Source organism: Cherax quadricarinatus, unplaced genomic scaffold, assembly GCF_038502225.1.
Source record: "Cherax quadricarinatus isolate ZL_2023a unplaced genomic scaffold, ASM3850222v1 Contig44, whole genome shotgun sequence".
In the NCBI taxonomy this organism is placed as follows: Eukaryota; Metazoa; Arthropoda; class Malacostraca; order Decapoda; family Parastacidae; genus Cherax; species Cherax quadricarinatus.
This window is the reverse complement of record NW_027195070.1, coordinates 241,761-263,706: the sequence shown is the minus strand read 5'-3', so window position 1 is coordinate 263,706 and position 21,946 is coordinate 241,761. Positions and strand designations below refer to the sequence as shown.

Here is a 21,946-nt window from a genome sequence, read left to right as displayed (position 1 = left end):
ACAAGATGTTATTCCTCCTTGCCCTATACACGAAATCACAGCTTCCCTATCTTCATCAACATTTAACAATTCCTCAAAATATTCCTTCCATCTTCCCAATACCTCTAACTCTCCATTTAATAACTCTCCTCTCCTATTTTTAACTGACAAATCCATTTGTTCTCTAGGCTTTCTTAACTTGTTAATCTCACTCCAAAACTTTTTCTTATTTTCAACAAAATTTGTTGATAACATCTCACCCACTCTCTCATTTGCTCTCTTTTTACATTGCTTCACCACTCTCTTAACTTCTCTCTTTTTCTCCATATACTCTTCCCTCCTTGCATCACTTCTACTTTGTAAAAACTTCTCATATGCTAACTTTTTCTCCCTTACTACTCTCTTTACATCATCATTCCACCAATCGCTCCTCTTCCCTCCTGCACCCACTTTCCTGTAACCACAAACTTCTGCTGAACACTCTAACACTACATTTTTAAACCTACCCCATACCTCTTCGACCCCATTGCCTATGCTCTCATTAGCCCATCTATCCTCCAATAGCTGTTTATATCTTACCCTAACTGCCTCCTCTTTTAGTTTATAAACCTTCACCTCTCTCTTCCCTGATGCTTCTATTCTCCTTGTATCCCATCTACCTTTTACTCTCAGTGTAGCTACAACTAGAAAGTGATCTGATATATCTGTGGCCCCTCTATAAACATGTACATCCTGAAGTCTACTCAACAGTCTTTTATCTACCAATACATAATCCAACAAACTACTGTCATTTCGCCCTACATCATATCGTGTATACTTATTTATCCTCTTTTTCTTAAAATATGTATTACCTATAACTAAACCCCTTTCTATACAAAGTTCAATCAAAGGGCTCCCATTATCATTTACACCTGGCACCCCAAACTTACCTACCACACCCTCTCTAAAAGTTTCTCCTACTTTAGCATTCAAGTCCCCTACCACAATTACTCTCTCACTTGGTTCAAAGGCTCCTATACATTCACTTAACATCTCCCAAAATCTCTCTCTCTCCTCTGCATTCCTCTCTTCTCCAGGTGCATACACGCTTATTATGACCCACTTCTCGCATCCAACCTTTACTTTAATCCACATAATTCTTGAATTTACACATTCATATTCTCTTTTCTCCTTCCATAACTGATCATTTAACATTACTGCTACCCCTTCCTTTGCTCTAACTCTCTCAGATACTCCAGATTTAATCCCATTTATTTCCCCCCACTGAAACTCTCCTACCCCCTTCAGCTTTGTTTCGCTTAGGGCCAGGACATCCAACTTCTTTTCATTCATAACATCAGCAATCATCTGTTTCTTGTCATCCGCACTACATCCACGCACATTTAAGCAACCCAGTTTTATAAAGTTTTTCTTCTTCTCTTTTTTAGTAATTGTATACAGGAGAAGGGGTTACTAGCCCATTGCTCCCGGCATTTTAGTTGCCTCATACGACACGCATGGCTTACGGAGGAAAGATTCTTTTCCACTTCCCCATGGACAATAGAAGAAATAAAAAAGAACAAGAGCTATTTAGAAAAAGGAGAAAAACCTAGATGTATGTATATATATATATGCATGTGCGTGTCTGTGAAGTGTGACCAAAGTGTAAGTAGGAGTAGCAAGATATCCCTGTTATCTTAGCGTGTTTATGAGACAGAAAAAGAAACCAGCAATCCTACCATCATGCAAAACAGTTAATTCCCTCATCAAGATCATTGATATATATTATAAACAACAACGGGCCCAAGACTGATCCCTGTGGAACGCCACTTGTTACAGATCCCCACTCAGATTTAACCCCATTTATGGACACTCTCTGCTTCCTGTCAGTGAGCCATGACTCGATCCACGAGAGCACTTTTCCCCCAATGCCATGAGCTGCCACTTTCTTTAACAGTCTATGGTGCGGAACTCTATCAAAAGCCTTACTAAAATCTAAGTAAATAATATCAAATTCTTTATTGTGGTCAACAGCCTCAAAAGCTTTACTGAAGAAAGTTAATAAATTAGTTAGACAAGACCGGCCTCTTGTGAATCCATGCTGAGTATCATTATTCAAGCTATGCTTATCGAGATGGCTTCTTATAATCTCAGCTATAATTGACTCTAGTAATTTGCCTACAATTGAGGTCAGGCTTATTGGGCGGTAATTTGATGGTAACGACTTGTCCCGTTTTAAAAATAGGAGTTACATTAGCCATCTTCCACATATCAGACACTACACCTGTTTGAAGAGATAAATTAAAAATATTAGTTAATGGTTCACAGAGTTCCATTTTGCATTCCTTAAGAACCCTTGAAAAAACCTCATCAGGACCCGGCGACTTATTTTGCTTCAGTCTGTCTATCTGCTTCACAACCATGTCACTAGTGACTGTGATGTTACATAATTTATCTTCTTCTAGCCCACTGTAAAAATTAATTACTGGAATATTGTTAGTGTCTTCCTGTGTAAAAACTGAGAGAAAATAATTATTTAAAATCAAGCACATTTCATTCTCTTTGTCAGTAAGGTGCCCATAGTTATTTTTAAGGGGACCTATCTTATCTCTAACTTTTGTTCTATAGACCTGGAAAAAACTTTTTGGGTTAGTTTTAGAATCCCTAGCAACTTTAATTTCATAGTCCCTTTTAGCTTTTCTTATCCCCTTTTTAATGTCCCTCTTAATGTCAATATACTGATTCATAAGATGACCCTCACCTCTTTTGATACGCCTATAAATTCCTTTCTTATGCCCTAGTAGATATTTCAGCCTATTATTCATCCATTTAGGGTCATTTCTATTTGATCTAATTTCTTTATATGGGATAAACGCTCTTTGAGCAGCATGTATAGTGTTCAGAAAACTGTCATATTGATAGCTCTCTTCGTTACCCCAGTCAACAGATGATAAGTGTTCTCTAAGCCCATCGTAATCTGCTAAGCGAAAATCTGGGACTGTTACTGAGTTATCGCTACTATCGTACTTCCATTCAATGCTAAATGTAATTGATTTGTGGTCGCTAGCACCCAGTTCCTCTGAAATTTCTAAATTATTAACAAGGGATTCATTGTTTGCCATAACTAAGTCAAGCAGGTTATTTCCCCTTGTAGGTTCTGTCACAAACTGCTTCAAAAAACAATCCTGAAAAACTTCTAAGAAGTTGTATGATTCTAAATTCCCAGTCAAGAAATTCCAATCAACATGACTAAAGTTAAAGTCTCCTAGAATTACTACATTATCGTGCCTTGTGGCCTTAACAATTTCCTCCCATAGTAGTTTCCCTTGGTCCCTATCTAAGTTTGGGGGACGGTATATCACTCCTAAAATCAGTTTTTCATGCCCCTCTGAAAATTCTATCCAAACAGACTCTGTATGTGTTACTTCAGACTTAATACCCGTTTTTATGCAACAGTTCAAGCGATCTCGGACATACAATGCCACCCCACCCTCCCCTCCCAATACTTCTATCTTCTTGGAACAATTTAAAACCCTGAATATGACATTCCGCAGGCATGTCCCGACTTTTTGAATTAAACCACGTCTCAGTTAAGGCAAATACATCAATGTTACCTACACTAGCAAATAATCTCAACTCGTCCATCTTATTCCTAGCACTACGGCAATTAGCATAATAAACATTGAAAGACTCTCCTTTCTCTTTACCCTTCCTGCTCATTTCTATTTTTCTACTAAACCTATTACTGTCCTTATCACCCAAGGTCCCTGGCTTTTCAATATCTATCTCGTTCTTATTATTACTAGTTCCCCTAGAACTCGTAATATTACTACACTGGGACTTCACTGTTTTCCTGCCAAAACCCATACCACTAACTATTCCTAGTTTAAAGTCCTAACTGCTCCCTCCACTGCAGTTGCCAGTGCTCCCACCCCACACCTAGATAAGTGAACCCCATCCCTAGCATACATGTCATTTCTGCCATAGAAGAGGTCCCAGTTGTCAACGAATGTTACCGCATTTTCCTTACAGTATTTGTCCAGCCAGCAATTGACACCAATTGCCCTGGACAACCATTCATTTCCAACTCCCCTCCTTGGCAAAATACCACATATGAGAGGGTTCCCACCCTTACTTCTAATTATTTCTACTGCTGACCTATACCTGCTAATCAGGTCCTCACTCCTACGTCTGCCAACATCGTTGCCTCCAGCACTGAGACAGATAATAGGATTGCTCCCATTACCTCTCATGATGTCATCCAGACGGCTAACAATATCCTCCATCCCAGCCCCAGGAAAGCAAACTCTCTGTCTCCTACTCCTGTCCTTCAAGCAGAACGCCCTATCCATATACCTAACTTGGCTATCCCCAACAACAACAATATTCGTACCTTCCTTAATGTCTTTCGTCGTGACGTTCCCAGTATTCGACTCACATTCGTCGGGTAGCACTGAGAATGTATTGGATGTTTCCACAACAGTTTCCACGGCAGTCTCTTTCTTCTTCATCGTTTCTACCTTTCCATTCGTCTTCTTGATCGTCAACTTCTTTCCCTGCTGTCCAGCCACTGACCAGTTTCCCTTCTTGACCTGAGGACTCAAAACAGGAGGACTACTCCGAATCTTTTTGTTTTCCTCGGTCAGTCGCCGAATTTCCATATTCGCCAACCTCAATTCTTCCTTAAGCTGTTGGTAAAGTTGCTCGATGGAGGGTATCTTGCTTCAATTCTAGAGAGCGTGCAAACAGGTTTTCACAGAGCCAAGTACACGTCAACACCTGGCTTGGGTTTGCCATATATGATTTTTGGTAAATATTTTTTTTTTCTCGGTTGTTTGTTGGGCTATCTCATTGAAACTTGGGCAATGTATGATGGAAAGATGCTTCTTAACGTACAACAAAAATAAAAAAGATGGACAATAAATAATGGAGTTAACTTCCCAGCCATTAGCCGCCTCTTTGCAGTATATTTCCGTATGGTTTTTATGGTTGTATTCTCATTTTTTCGACTCATTTGATAGAATGGAAGATATATTACAGAAATAGACAGGATTTTGATTGCTTTCATGATAAAGAGTACCTTGAAATTGAGCTCAAAGTAGCGGAAATGTTCGATTTTTCCTGATGTTCAATGAACTGTGTAAGTCAAGTTGGTTAATTTTATTAAGTGTATTCTAACCTAACCACTCTGTAATTTGGCAAACTCAGTAATCCGGCACACTACAGGTCCCAATGATGCTGGATTTGTGATGGAGGACCTGTATCATCGGCAAAAAGTAACTGTCACTTCCCACTTTGTATTTAATTCCCCATAATTTAATCCCACCCCTCTCCCGAACACCCTAGCATTTACTTCTTTTACAACCCCATCTATAAATATATTAAACAATCATGGTTACATTACACATCCCTGTCTAAGACCTACTTTTACCTGGAAGTAGTCTCCCTCTCTTCTACACACCTTAACATGAGCCTCACTATCCTCATAAAAACTCTTTACAGCATTTAGTAACTTACCACCTATTCCATATACTTGTAACATCTGCCACATTGCTTCCCTATCCACTCTATCACATGCCTTCTCTAAATCCATAAATGGAATAAAAACTTCCCTACCTGTATCTAAATACTGCTCACATATATGCTTCAATGTAAACACTTGATCTACACATCCCCTACCCACTCTAAAACCTCCTTGCTCATCTGCAGTTCTACATTCTGTCTTACCTCTAATTCTTTCAATACTAACCCTACCATACACTTTTCCTGGTATACTCAGTAAACTTATTCCTCTATAATTTTTAGTCTCTTTTGTCCCCTTCCCTTTATATAAAGGGACTATACATGCTCTCTGCCAATCCCTAGGTACCTTCCCCTCTTTCATACATTTATTAAACAAAAATACCAACCTCTCCAATGCTATGTCCCCCCTACTTTTAACATTTCTGTCATGATCCCATCAGTTCAAGCTGCTTTAATCCCTTTCCTTCTACGTAAATGCCTCACGCACCTCCCCCACTCTGACATCCTGCTCTTCTTCGCTCCTAAAAGATGGTATACCTTCCTGGCCAGTGCATGAAATTATCGCCTCCCTTTCTTCGTCGACATTTAAAAGTTCCTCAAAATATTCTCGCCATCTACCCAAAACCTCCATCTCCCCATCTACTAACTCCCCTACTCAGTTTTTAACTGACAAATCCATTTGTTCCCTAGGATTTCTTAACTTGCTTAACTCACTCCAAATTTTTTTCTTATTTTCATTAAAATTTCTTGACAGTGCCTCACCCACTCTATCATCCGCTCTCCTTTTGCACTCTCTCACCACTGTCTTCACCTTTCTTTTACTCTCCACATACTCTATTCTTCTTATAACACTTCTGCTTTGTAAATACCTCTCATAAGCTACCTTCTTCTCTTTTATCACACCCTTTACTTCATCATTCCACCAATCACTCCTCTTTCCTCCTGCACCCACCCTCCTATAATCACAAACTTCTGCCCCACATTCTAATACTGCATTTTTAAAACTATTCCAACCCGCTTCAATCCCCCCACTACTCATACTTGCACCAGCCCACCTTTCTGCCAATAGTTGCTTATATTTCACCCGAACTTCCTTCTCCCTTAGTTTATACACTTTCACCTCCCCCTTACTTGTTGTTGCCATTTTCCTCTTATCCCATCTACCTCTTACTCTAACTGTAGCTACAACTAGATAATGATCCGATATATCAGTTGCCCCTCTATAAATATGTACATCCTGGAGCCTACCCATCAACCTTTTATCCACCAATACATAATCTAGCAAACTACTTTCATTATGTGCTGCATCATACCTTGTATATTTATTTATCCTCTTTTTCATAAAATATGTATTACTTATTACCAAACCTCTTTCTACACATAGCTCAATTAAAGGCTCCCCATTTTCATTTAGCCCTGGCACCCCAAATTTACCTACTCCTCCCTCCACAACATTTTTACCCACTTTAGCATTAAAATCCCAAACCACAAGTACTCTCACACTTGGTTCAAAACTCCCCATGCATTCACTCAACATTTCCCAAAATCTCTTTCTCTCCTCTATACTTCTCTCTTCCCCAGGTGCATATACGCTTACTATAACCCACTTCTCACATCCAACCTGTATTTTAATCCACATAATCCTTGAATTAATACATTTATAGTCCCTCTTTTCCTGCCATAGCTTATCCTTCAACATTATTCCTACTCCTTCTTTAGCTCTAACTCTATTTGAAACTCCTGACCTAATTCCATTTATTCCTCTCCACTGAAACTCACCCACCCCCTTCAGCTTTGTTTCACTTAAAGCCAGAACATCCAGCTTCTTCTCTTTCATAACATCCACAATCATCTATATCTTAACATTCACACAACATCCACGCGTATTCAGACATCCCACTTTGACAATTTTCTTATTATTATTCTTTTTAGTAATTATTACAGGAAAAGGGGTTACTAGCTCATTGTTCCCGGCATTTTAATTGACTTTTGCAACATGCATGGCTTACGGAGGAAAGATTCTTATTCCACTTCCTCATGGATATAAAAGGAAAAATAATAAGAACAAGAACTTAGATAAAATCAAAGAAAACTCAGATGAGTGTGTATAAATAAATGTGTACATGCAAGCCAAGCGTGTTGTAAAAGTCAACAAAAATGCCGGGAACAATGGGCTAGTAACCCCTTTTCCTGTAAAGATTACCAAAAAGAATAAGAAGAAAATTGTCAAAGTGGGAAGTCTGAATGTGCGTGGATGTTGTGCAAATGATAAGAAAGAGATGGTTGTGGATGTTATGAATGAGAAGAAGCTGAATGTTCTGGCTTTAAGTGAAACAAAGTTGAAGGGGGTGGGAGAGTTTCAGTGGAGAGGAATAAATGAGATTAGGTCAGGGGTTTCAAATAGAGTTAGAGCTAAAGAAGAAGTAGCAATGATGTTGAAGGATAAGCTATGGCAGGTGGGAATCTGCCAGTGTGATAAAAAAAAAAAAAATAAAAAAAGTTGATGGGTAGGCTCCAGGATGTACATGTTTATAGAGGGGCAACTGATATATTGAACCATTATTTAGTTGTAGCTACAGTTAGAGTAAGAGGTAGATGGGACAAGCAGGTGGCAACAACAAGTTGTATAGTAAACCCCAATCAACCATCGCTGTTCTTGCCAAAGGAGCAACTTTGTTTTTGAAACAGAGATCGCAAGTGATAGAAGATGTTGAGAGACTGTTATTGGTGTGGATATACGAAAAACAGATAGCGGGAGATAGCATCTCTCAAGCGATCAAAAGTGAAAAAGCTAGGAAGTTGCATCAGGATTTAATTAGAAAAATGCCTGCAACTAGTGATGATGTGTGTGAATTTAAAGCCAGCAAAGGTTGGTTTGAGAGATTTAAGCATCATAGTGGCATACATAGTGTGATAAGGCATGGAGAGGCTGCCAGTTCGGACCACAAAGCAGCTGAAAAATATGTGCAGGAATTCAAGGAGTACATAGACAGTGAAGGACTGAAACCTGAACAAGTGTTTAACTGTGACAAAACAGGCCTGTTCTGGAAGAAAATGCCAAGCAGGACCTACATTACTGAGGAGGAAAAAGCACTCCCAGGACATAAGCCTATGAAAGACAGGCTTACTCTTCTCATGTGTGCCAATGCTAGTGGTGATTGCAAAGTGAAGCCTTTATTAGTGTATCACTCTGAAACTCCCAGAGCGTTCAGGCAAAAGAATATCCTCAAGGCTAATTTGTGTGCTGTGGAGGGCAAACAGTAAGGCATGGGTCACTAGGGACTTTTTCTATGACTGGTTACACCAAGCATTTGCCCCCAATGTGAAAAATTACCTAATTGAAAATAAATTAAGTGCCTCCTGGTGTTAGACAATGCCCCTGGTCATCCTATAGACTTGGCAGAGTGAATTTGTGGGGACATGAGCTTCATTAAGGTCAAGTTTTTGCCTCCTAATACCACTCCTCTCCTGCAGCCCATGGACCAGCAGGTCATTTCAAACTTCAAAAAACTGTACACAAAAGCTCTGTTTGAAAGGTGCTTTGTAGTGACCTCAGAAACTCAATTGACTCTAAGAGAGTTTTGGAGAGATCACTTTAATATCCTCAATTGTGTAAACCTTATAGGTAAGGCTTGGGAGGGAGTGACTAAGACGACCTCGAACTCTGCTTGGAAGAAACTGTGGCCAGAATGTGTAGACAAAAGGGATTTTGAAGGATTTGAGGCTAACCCTGAGAGGCGTATGCCAGTTGAGGAATCAACTGTGGCATTGGGTAAGTCCTTGGGGTTGGAGGTTAGTGGGGAGGATGTGGAAGAGTTGGTGGAGGAGGACAATGAAGAACTAACCACTGATGAGCTGCTAGACCAACTTCAACAGCAAGAGGCCAGACCTGAGGAAACTGCTTCGGAGATTAAGGAAATATGTGCAATGTGGCTTAAAGTGCAAACCTTTATGGATGAAAATCACCCTCAGACAGCTATTGCAAGCCGTGCTGGTGACTATTACACTGACAATGTTGTGAAACACTTTAGGAAAGTCATAAAGGAACGAGAGGTACAGACCTCTATGGACAGACATGTTGTGCGACAGAAGTCCAGTGACTCTGAAGCTGGTCCTAGTGGCATTAAAAGAAGGGAAGTAACCTCAGAAAAGGACTTGACACCTCAAGTGCTAATGGAAGGGGATTCCCCTTCTAAACACTAAGACCATCAACACTCTCCCCTCCTCCCATCCCATCAATCATCACCTGATCTTCAATAAAGGTAAGTGTCATGTAACTGCACATGCCTTCTTCAGTTTGTGTGTATTAAAATTAATATTTCATGTGGTAAATTTTTTTTTTTCACACTTTGGGGTGTCTTGCATGGGTTAATTTGATTTCCATTATTTCTTATGGGGAAAATTCATTCGCCTAACGATAATCTCGCCTAACATTGAGCTCTCAGGAACGGATTAATAGCGTTATGCGAGGGTCCACTGTATAATAGAAGTCCTCAGGTTGTTCTTCAACTCTATATATCTTTGATTAGGCTTCATCTAGATTATGCTGCACAGTTCTGGTCACCATATTACAGAATGGGTATACATGCACCGGGAAACACACAAAGGACGATGACAAAGTTGATGCCATGTATCAGATATCTTCCCTATGAGGATAGACTGAGGGCCCTGAATCTGCACTCTCTAGAAAGGTGTAGAATTAGGAGGGATATGACTGAGGTGTATAAATGGAAAACAGGAGTAAATAAAGGGGATGTAAACAGCATGCTAAAAACATCTAGCCTAGACAGGACTCGCAGCAATGGCTTTAAGCTGGAAAAATTCAGGAAGGATATAGCACAGCACTGGTTTGGTAATAGAGTTGTGGATGAGTGAGACAAACTCCCGAGTACCGTCATAGAAGCAAAGACATTGCGTAGTTTTAAAATAGGTTAGATAAATACATAAGTGGGTGTGAGTTGGACCCCCGCATACCGTTGGCCTTACATAACGTTAAATCCGCATACCGATACATTTTATCGCTAAGATTTTGCCTCGCATACCGCTAAAAAACCCGCTCAACGCTGTTCGTCCAAGACACATCTATGTGAGGCCTGAGCCAGCCTCACATGTTCCGCCGGTGGCATTGTTTACAAGCCAGCCTCCGCAGTAACATCCAAGCATACAATCGTAACATTTCGTATTATTACAGTGTTTTTGGTGATTTTATCTGCAAAATAAGTGACCATGGGCCCCAAGAAAGCTTCTAGTGCCAACCCTGTGGTAAAAAGGGTGAGAAATATTATCGAAATACTGTGGTACCATGGTCAACTGCTGCTGCTGCTGCTGCTGCTGCTGCTGCTGCTGCTGCTGTAGCACCGTCAGCTGCTGCTGCTGCTGTAGCATCGTCTGCTGCTGCTGTAGCATCGTCTGCTGCTGCTGTAGCATTGTCAGCTGCTGCTGCTGTAGCACTGTCAGCTGCTGCTGCTGCTGTACCACCGTCAGCTGCTGCTGCTGCTGTACCACCGTCAGCTGCTGCTGCACCACCGTCAGCTGCTGCTGCTGCTGCTGCTGCTGTACCACCATCAGCTGCTGCTGCTGCTGCTGCTGTTGTAGTACCGTCTGCTGCTGCTGCTACTGTAGTACGGTCTGCTGCTGCTGTAGCATCGTCTGCTGCTGCTGTAGCATCGTCTGCTGCTGCTGTAGCACTGTCAGCTGCTGCTGCTGCTGCTGCACTGTCAGCTGCTGCTGCTGCTGTAGCACTGTCAGCTGCTGCTGCTGCTGCTGCACTGTCAGCTGCTGCTGCTGCTGTAGCACTGTCAGCTGCTGCTGCTGCTGTAGCACCATCAGCTGCTGCTACTGCTGTACCACCGTTAGCTGCTGCTGCTGTTGTAATACCGTCTGCTGCTGCTGTAGCATTGTCTGCTGCTGCTGTAGCACTGTCAGCTGCTGCTGCTGCTGTAGCACTGTCAGCTGCTGGTGCTGCTGTAGCACTGTCAGCTGCTGCTGCTGCTGCTGCTGTAGTACCGTCTGCTGCTGCTGTAGCATCATCTGCTGCTGCTGTAGCACTGTCAGCTGCTGCTGCTGCTGTAGCACTGTCAGCTGCTGCTGCTGCTGCTGCTGCTGTAGCACTGTTGTTGGTGTGGCTTATTGAGAATACCAAGAAACAATTAACCCCAGAGGGTTAGCCACCCAGGATAACCCAAAAAAGTGTGTCATCGAAGACTGTCTAACTTATTTCCATTGGGGTCCTTAATCTTGTCTCCCAGGATGCAACCCACACCAGTCGAGTAACACCCAGGTGAACAGGAAAAAACGCCTGGAACTAGTGCTCATATTGGTGAATTTAAAGCCAGCAAAGGTTGGCTTGAGAGATTTAAGAATCGCTGTTGCTGGATCAGTCAGCTGTTGCTGGACCAGTCAGCTGTTGCTGGACCAGTCAGCTGTTGCTGGACCAGTCAGCTGTTGCTGGACCAGTCAGCTGTTGCTGGACCAATCAGCTGCTGCTGCACCACGGTCAGCTGCTGTTGCACCATCAGCTGTCTCTGAACATGACTCGTCCCGAACCTGTCCCGAACCTGTCCGTCCAGCCTGAGCGCCTGCCTTGCCGTCATTGTTTACAAGCCAGGGTGGCCGGTTGCATGCATACATTTGATACATTTTGTATTATTCCATTATTTATAGTGCTTGTAACTGCTAAATAAGCCACCATGGGCCCAAAGAAAGCTTCTAGTGCCAACCCTGTGGTAAAAAGGGTGATAAATACTATCGTACCACAGTCAGCTGCTGCTGCACCACAGCTGCAGCTGCACCATGGTCAGCTGTTGATGCACCCAGCTGCTGCTGCACCATGGTCAGCTGCACCACAGCTGTTGTTGTTGCTGCACCACCATCAGCTGTATTACTCGAAGATGTGGAGAGTGTGTTGTTGGTGTGGCTTAACGTGAAACAATTACCGAGAAACAATTAACCCCAGAGGGTTAGCCACCCAGGATAACTCAAGGAAGTCAGTGCATCATCGAGGACTCTAATTTATTTCCATTGGGGTCCTTAATCTTGTCTCCCAGGATGCAACCCACACCAGTCGACTAACACCCAGATGAACAGGGAAAAATGCCTGGAACTAGTGCTCATATTGGTGAATTTAAAGCCAGCAAAGGTTGGTTTGAGAGATTTAAGAATCGTAGTGACATACACAGTGTGATAAGGCCTGTTCTGGAAGAAAATGCCAAACAGGACCTACAGTACTCAGGAGGAAAAGGCACTCCCAGGACACAGTGTCTCATCAGTCATTGCTGCATCTTCAATAAAGGTGTCATTTATTCTTCATTTAGTAGAGTAGTACATGCACAATGTATACTGTGCATGTACTACTCTAGTATTGTGCATGTATCCTTCTCTTTGTGTGTAGGAAAATGTATATTTCATGTGGTAAAATTTTTTTCTCATACTTTTGGGTGTCTTGCACTGTCAGCATAGTTGCTGATCCCTGTATTCCCAGTATTATATAGCATAGCAGTAGCATCATCCATGTGCTTTAGACACGAGATCCCTTGTAGGCCTGTGGCTTTGTGTGACGTCACGGGATACAGATGTGTGGGCTCATGCCCCTGTCCCGGCCTCACTCGGCGGCAGACGATCCAGGCGTAGACAGGCAAGGCAGCTGGGGCTCCATCCCTCATCTCAGTCTGACAATATATTTACCATCCTACAAGTGTGTCTACTTTCAACCTACGATATCTCCATTTAAGAACCCTTTACGACAAATGGTGGCAGCGGTGGGATGTAATTCTGACGATTACAGCGATTTCTGGAGATAAAATTTCGACCAGCAAGACGGCCATTTCGTGTCACCAGTAGGCCTATCGACTACCGAGATTCACCCAGCCAGCTACCTCAAGCCACCTACTCTACCGGCTTCTACATTATTCACTGGTCAGTCTCTTTGTATTAGTGTTAACTGCTTTTTGCATCACTCACGAGGGGTTGACCCGAGTTTGCAAAATAAGCCAGTTTCCAGTCTGTGGTGGGGGAGTCAGAACAACCGAGTCCAGTCCAGCCTAGTCTACTCCATCAAATTATTTTGCCTGCCAAGCCAGCTTCCACCCCTGCTGTGCTCATCGTGTGAAGTTATCAAGCTATTCTGTGTGAAGGGTTAAGATAAGCCAGCTAGCAACTAACCCAGGTGTCTTACCCCAGTACTCGAGCAAGCCACTTGAGTAGTCTTCATCGCTTGTGATTCAAGCTCCAAGCATTCTGAGTGCTCCTTGTCATCCTTGTGGTGTTGTAGTATTTCGTGGGTTTATTTTAAGCCAGTCGGCTTAGAATTATCTTCGCGGCAGTGTGGGTGTTCTCAGTGAGGCTTACGACGTTCAACCCATAAGCCCAGCCACTCACGATCACGTGTGTCGCACCATTGCCGGTCTCAGACGCCTCGCTCAGCCATTAACCCACAAACCCAACTACAGTCGGCCATTACAACTCACCTTCCTCATCAGTGTTTTGGTGCACTGCTAAGGGTTGTAGCACCATATTTTAAGGACCACATAGGGGGTCAAGAGCTAGAGTGTGTCGCGCCATCTTTAACCCTTTGACTGTTTCAGGTCCCTCTCTGAAACTGTCATTCTATGTCGCCAAATATTCAAAAAAAAAAAAATTATTTTTTCTTATGAAAATGTTAAGATTATTTTTCTGAGTGTTTTAGTCCAAAAAAAAAATTTTTGCCATCGGTACTTACCGAGATATAGAGCCATGAAGTTTGCAGAAAATGAGCCGCGTATGGCAACAGCGGCGACTGCCGCTCACCCGGTAAACTTTAGTTTACTTGTAATTGAAGGTTTTTTGTTTTTTTCACTATTTTATTTTTTCACATAACTTATGTGGCCTATGAGACCAAAGTAAGGTGCAATGTATATATATACACTCGTTGTATACAACACAACAAGCACACAAACATAATTATCAATATATTGTTTACAAAACTTGTTTACAAAAACAAACAAACAATTCTTCTTCTTCCTCTTCCTCTTCCTCTTCCTCCTCTTCCTCTTCCTCCTCCTCTTCCTCCTCCTCTTCCTCCTCCTCTTCCTCCTCCTCTTCCTCCTCCTCTTCCTCCTCCTCTTCCTCCTCCTCTTCCTCCTCTTCCTCCTCCTCTTCCTCCTCCTCTTCCTCCTCCTCTTCCTCCTCTTCCTCCTCCTCTTCCTCCTCCTCTTCCTCCTCCTCTTCCTCCTCCTCTTCCTCCTCCTCTTCCTCCTCTTCTTCTTCTTCCTCCTCCTCTTCTTCCTCCTCTTCTTCTTCTTCCTCCTCTTCTTCTTCTTCCTCCTCCTCCTCCTCCTTGTGTGCGAGTGTGTGGCTTATAATTGTTTTGAGTCAGGAGTCGGCAGCTGTCAAAGTGACATATTGTGTCATTAGTCACTACCCTACCGCCTGTCAAAACAATGGGGTCGGATGCTGCTTCCCCTCCTCCATTCTATCTAATTATCTTTCTCCCTCATTTTATATCTTTCAATCTGTCTCTCTTTCTATCTGTCTGCCTATCTCTGTCTCACAGGTACACATAAATACAAGTATACATAGTGTAAATTACCTAGGATAACCCAAGAAATCCAGACAAAGTGCTATACTCTGCTTGAAGATGTGAGTAAACGTGATGACACAGTCTTGTGGCTCTCTCTGAGACAGAGAGCTAGATGGACAGACAGGGAGCTTGACAAACAGACAAATAGACAGACAGAAATGTTTGTGTACCAGCAAAAACAAAGGGAGGGCAATGGTCATGTAATATTACCCTCCTTTACCCTCATCAAAGTCAGCTCTTATCAGATGTTATCTCCCCTTATCTTGTCACTGTCATGGGGTGGACTTTTTTTTTTCTTGCTTCAAGGGAACAATATTATTACATCTTCTTCTTCCTCCTCCTCCTCCTCCTCTTCTCCTCCTCCTCCTCCTCCTCCTCCTCCTCCTCTTCCTTCCCTCCTCCTCCTCCTCCTCCTCCTCCTCTTCCTCCCCTCCTCCCCCTCCTCCTCCTCCATTGCTTTTGGTCTCAAACTCCTCCAAATCATGAAATTGATCTTCACTGACACTTCCATCTGTGTTAGAGCATCACTTGGGAAGATAAGAGTCCCAGATTTGCTGGGGAATCACATATTTCTTACCGCTAGACATGCTGAAAAATGACAACTGAAATGGCATTCCCACAATGCACCACTGGCTCCCCGATTTTTTTTATATGGTGCACACTGACCATGGAGACCCATTCTCTCACATGTGGGCCTACCAGCTTTCTCCTGCTTGATTTGAAGCTGCTAGAATTTATGCGTATAAATACGTCAGAAACATTGGCTCGTAAGACGTATTTATACGTCGGAAACAGTCAAAGGGTTAAAAGCCTCCTGTGTGTTGTCTATCGCCGATTTAAGCGCAATTCTACGATCATCTGTGCAGAGAACAGCAGCAAGACGATATAAACAATCCATCAATCTCATTCTTCAAGTTGTTACAGCGATAATATTTTTTTTTAGAGACATTTGCGAGTGTTGAGACATTTCTTTTGTGTTCCCAGTGAATTTTTCTCTTAGTGACATTCAGTGACTCTTGATCAGACTCAGTGTTTATCATGTACTGATTGCATTAATTTCTTTTAATCTCCTTAATTCAGTGTTAATTTTCGTGCATTATTTTATATCTGTTGTGTTGTGTATCTTTTTATACACTTGAAGTAAGTACTTAGTGTTTCCTTAGTTGTGTGTGCAACATATGAGCAGTATAGAACTTGTGTTTAAACTTCAGAATTCCAGTGAATTAATTCAGTAATTTTTCACCTCATATTCTGCATCACAACTCAGTGTTGTCTGTTAATTTTTTTTTCTTCCTAGCATTTGTGTATTTTTATTTTTTGTTCCCTGTGTGTTGAACATTCATGTGTTCATATTCTTTTTTCAGCCAGTGTTTAATTTGTCTTATTTCCACAGACAATAGTGCCATTATTAAAGTCAAAGCAAGAACTCACTTTTACAAAATTTTTCACACATCAAGTTTCATTGCAAGAAAATTCTAGTACTGTGTTTATATTGATGTGTTGTGTTCTGCATAACTGTAAGTGTTCAACCCTCTGTTTTATGTATTTTTGCACCTATTATTTTTCATGTTTTATTGAACAAATTCACTCTTAAGTGCAATTTTTAAGTTCTCCTTTTAAAGTAAATTGTTCTTTTGCTTGTTGTTTAAGTGCAGTTAAGAGTTAAAGTGTTCATTCCTTGATATATTTCTTTTCTTGTGTGTTATAATTTTTATTATTGCACATTGACTCATTTTGCAATAATTCTTGTGCAAATATTGTGTTGCTATTAAAGTTTTTCTTGCAGAAAATTTTATGCAGTGTTGTGCAATACTTTTTTTGATTAGCAATTATTTGATATATTGCTACAGTTTATTACAGTGCAGTTTCTTATGCTCTGTTCTGTGCATAGTATTTTACTCATGTCTGTGTCATTTTATTTTTTTTTAATTTCAGTGAATTGTGTGTTGTTTTAATTTTTGCACAAGTTTATTGAGTCCATTTTATCATTTTATTGTGTATTTCCTTGTTGCATTGAAAGTAAAGACAACTCACTGTGCCATTTATTCAATTTAAAGTAAAAGTTGAGCATATTAGATTTGAGCAAAGTAAAAGTTCTCTTGATTTTCAGTGTTTGTTAAATTGCATATTCTTCTTGTGTGAGTTCTTTGCTTACTGTGTAACTTGTCAATTTTTAATTACTTATGCAGAATAGTTAAGCATTTTCTTCCATTTAAGTTCACTGTGTTGTGTGTTCCTCAGTTATCATTTTCTTTTGTTCTCTAAATTCTTGTTTTACATTTTGCAAACATGTCTCAAGTTTTCTCTAGCGATGCCTCAGCACATGCTGCTAGTACAACCATTAATGTGTCAGCCCAAAATTCGAGTAACTCCGTATCAAACGATAGACATACTCAGACTTCTGGCCTGCGTAACTTCACTCGTGATCCGTATGATGCTATGCCATTATTCAGTGGTGACCCAGACAACCTTGAAGGTTGGTTTACTGCAGTTAGAGCCAGAGCTGACGCTTCAGTTGATGGTCCCCCATCTGAGTGTCTTTTAATAAGTATCGGAAAGGAGAGTCTAGCCCGTTCTTCAGCTGCCTCAAATGTATTTAAATTAATTCGTATGAAGGACTTCCAAGATCTAACCAGGTGGCAAGATTATGAACAGTTAATTCGCAATTATCTTGAACCAGTGCGAGAAACCGATCCGTTCGTTGTTCTCAAAGAATTAGTTTGCACAGCCCCGAGACCAGAAGAGTCATTAGAGGAGTTTGCTCTCCGTCTCAATAACCTAATGTCCTCATTTGTTAAAGCAGGCCAAAATTCAAGATATCTTAACGATAGTGATAAACCAGCCCTTGATGGGTTTGCCAGATTAGCTGCATTTGGAGTTATTAAACAACTAATGCCACCGACATCTAAGTATGTGTACAATTCAAGTCCGCTAGATGCTAATATGGGACCGCTTAAAGCTCTAATCCATGTACGAAATTTGTGTCCCGAGGGATCCTTTCCTTATCGTAGGTCTACGCCAAACACCTTGTCCAATCCCGTACCTCCTTTAGTTTGTGCTACTACCAAACCTCCCAACCGCAATCACTCGCGCTCATCATCCAAAGCAAGTGTTAAGAGCCATCATTCCCGTAATACCCATAGTACGTACAGTAACCACAGTCAAAGAATTTGCTACAATTGTGGTTTCCGTGGCCATATCGCTAGTAATTGTTATGACAGTCACCCTAAGAAGTGTCGTACTGATGATGAGTACCAGTCAGATCTTCCCTACTGTACTCATCATAGAATTCATGGACATGACACATCTGAGTGCAATGCGCTCTACAATATGCGGTACTCTAGATCTTTCCATGGCCGTTCCAACCGCAGAGCCAGGAGAGGAAACAGACGTCGTGGTTCACATTCTAATCAGAACCAGGCTCATTCTTCCAATTCGGGGGAATTAGAGCGCCCCAGTCAAACCGCCCAATGGTGACGGTAAGTGATAATAAGTACACCATCCCCGTTCACAATTCCTTTGAAGCCTTAAGCAGTCTCGAGAATGACAATCCTGCTGATGATGTGGCTTCACACGTCTCTGACGTAGAGGAATTTGGGGATGAAGTAGAAAATGCTTTCTCCGATGACAACTCACCTTCCTGTTTGCATATAACTTCTAATGCAACGATTGGTCCATTAGTACAAGCTTCTGTCCATAATGCGCCCGTTCATGTGTTCATGGACTCTGGTGCGCAAGTTAATATCATTAGGTCTAGCTTGTTTAAAGAGAAGCGGTTACGACGTATCCTCCTCGGGAAAATTCATTCGCATAACGATAATTTCGCATAACAATGAGCTCTCATGAACGGATTAATATCGTTATGCGGGGGTCCACTGTAATGGAAATCAAATTAATCCGTGCAAGACACCCAAAAGTATGAAAAAAAAATTTTTACCACATGAAATATACATTTTCCTACACACAAATAGTAGAGTAGTACATGCAAAGTATATATTGTGCATGTACTACTCTACTAAATGAAGAATAAATGACACTTACCTTTATTGAAGATACAGCAATGACTGATGAGACACTGTGTCCTGGGAGTGCCTTTTCCTCCTGAGTACTGTAGGTCCTGTTTGGCATTTTCTTCCAGAACAGGCCTTATCACACTGTGTATGCCACTACGATTCTTAAATCTCTCAAACCAACCTTTGCTGGCTTTAAATTCACCAATATGAGCACTAGTTCCAGGCATATTTCCCTGTTCACCTGGGTGTTAGTCGACTGGTGTGGGTCTTCGATGACATTGACTTTTTTGGGTTATCCTGGGTGGCTAACCCTCTGGGGTTAATTGTTTCTTGGTATTCTCAATAAGCCACACCAACAACGGTGCTACAGCAGCAGCAGCTGACAGTGCTACAGCAGCAGCAGCTGACAGTGCTACAGCAGCAGCAGCTGACAGTGCTACAGCAGCAGCTGACGGTACTACAGCAGCAGCAGCTGACGGTGGTACAGCAGCAGCAGCAGCTGATGGTGGTACAGCAGCAGCAGCAGCTGATGGTGCTACAGCAGCAGCAGCAGCAGCAGCTGACAGTGCAGCAGCAGCAGCAGCAGCTGACAGTGCTACAGCAGCAGCAGCAGCTGACAGTGCTACAGCAGCAGCAGACGGTACTACAGCAGCAGCAGCAGCTGACGGTGGTACAGCAGCAGCAGCAGCAGCAGCAGCTGACAGTGCTACAGCAGCAGCAGCAGCAGCTGACAGTGCTACAGCAGCAGCAGCAGCTGACAGTGCTACAGCAGCAGCAGCAGCTGACAGTGCAGCAGCAGCAGCTGACGGTGCTACAGCAGCAGCAGACGGTGCTACAGCAGCAGCAGATGGTACTACAGCAGCAGCAGCAGCAGCAGACGGTGGTACAGCAGCAGCAGCAGCTGACGGTGCTACAGCAGCAGCAGCTGACAGTGCTACAGCAGCAGCAGCATCAGCAGATGACCATGGTACCACAGTATTTCGATAATATTTCTCACCCTTTTTACCACAGGGTTGGCACTAGAAGCTTTCTTGGGGCCCATGGTCACTTATTTTGCAGATAAAATCACCAAAAACGCTGTAATAATACGAAATGTTCCGATTGTATGCTTGGGTGTTACCGCGGAGGCTGGCTTGTAAACAATGCCACCGGCGGAACATGTGAGGCTGGCTTAGGCCGCACATTAGACGCGTCTCGGACGAATAGCGTTGAGCGGGTTTTTTAGCGGTATGCGAGGCAAAATCTTAGCGATAAAATATATCGGTATGCGGATTTAACATTATGTGATGCCAACGGTATGCGGGGGTCCACTGTATATACGTTTGGGGCGCTATGCGAAAGAACATATACAGTGGACCCCCGGTTAACGATATTTTTTCACTCCAGAAGTATGTTCAGGTGCCAGTACTGACCGAATTTGTTCCCATAAGAAATATTGTGAAGTAGATTAGTCCATTTCAGACCCCCAAACATACACATACAAATGCACTTACATAAATACACTTACATAATTGGTCACATTCGGAGGTAATCGTTATGCGGGGGTCCACTGTATATACGTTTGGACCGTTTAAGGGTTAAGTGAATGTTACCTGACATGACTAGGTTAGGGCATTGGCTGAATCCAGTAGGAGAATTGGACATGCCTTGCATGGGCCAGTAGGCCTGCTGCAGTGTTCCTTCTTTTTTTATGTTCTTATAAAACAAATCCTGCAGCACGCAGTGCATAATGAGAAAAACAACTGTGATCGCGTTTTCTGTATTAAAACAGTGATTCTGTGGTGTATTTTCGTATATTTTTACAGTTTTATTCACAGTTTCTTGGTCTCATTTGATAGAATGGAAGATATATTACAGAAATAGAGATGATTTTTGATTGGTTTTAGTATTGAAAATGGCTTGAAATTGAGATCAAAGTAGGAGAAACGTCCAATTTTTTCCAATGTTCAAGAGAAAACAAATCACATCACGTCCAATACATGTCAGCTTGTGGGTCTAATGTGTGTTCATGAATGTGCTTGTGTTATTAATACAATTACTGCAATACTGCATAATAATAAATCTTCTATTGTTTGGTGACTAAAAATTCTTTGTGAATAATCAAAATGGAATTCATGTGGAAAGCCTGGAAAAGTACCTAATAAACAGAGGAAACATTATTTTAGTGCCAGGAATGCCTGCATTGTTTATTCTAGACCCTACTTTGAAATAAGAATATTTTGAACTTTGTGTGAAATTGGCCAAATTACTAATTTCCCATCACTTTACTAGGTTGTTAACCCTTCCACTGTCAATGACATACAGATACGGCTTACAAGCCAGTGTCAGTGATGTATTAATACAGCCTCTCCTCACTTAACGATGTACTCGTTTACCAACGCCTCGGACTTACGACAGGCTCTCTGACCAGTATTCATACCTAAATAATGTATATTACAGCTGATTCCAAATATTCTGTTTATTACAATATATAGTACACTACTGTATACACAATTAAAAATATACCAGAAATGTTATAAATGGTGCAAAGGTGACATTAAAACAACATCAAAGATGACTGACACAAACCCATTGCCACTATAGTAGACTCCCTCACTTAGCGACGAATTTGTTTACCGACATGGTCTTAGGAATGGAACTCCATCGGTAAGTGAGGAGAAGTTGTATTTCCAAGAGTAGAAGATATCCAGTACCTTTTCTTTTCTTTTTTTTTTCAACAAGTCGGCCGTCTCCCACCGAGGCAGGGTGACCCAAAAAAGAAAGAAAATCCCCAAAAAGAAAATACTTTCATCATCATTCAACATTTTCACCACACTCACACATTATCACTGTTTTTGCAGAGGTGCTCAGAATACAACAGTCTAGAAGCATACACATATAAAGATACACAACATAT

General features: G+C 41.8%; 1 protein-coding gene across 3 annotated transcripts in view; it reads right to left on the bottom strand.

Moving 5' to 3' along the window:
- Nucleotides 1–21,946, bottom strand: part of LOC128688219 (inactive histone-lysine N-methyltransferase 2E) — a 252,753-nt gene that overhangs the window by 200,505 nt on the left and 30,302 nt on the right. The window lies entirely within an intron of this gene.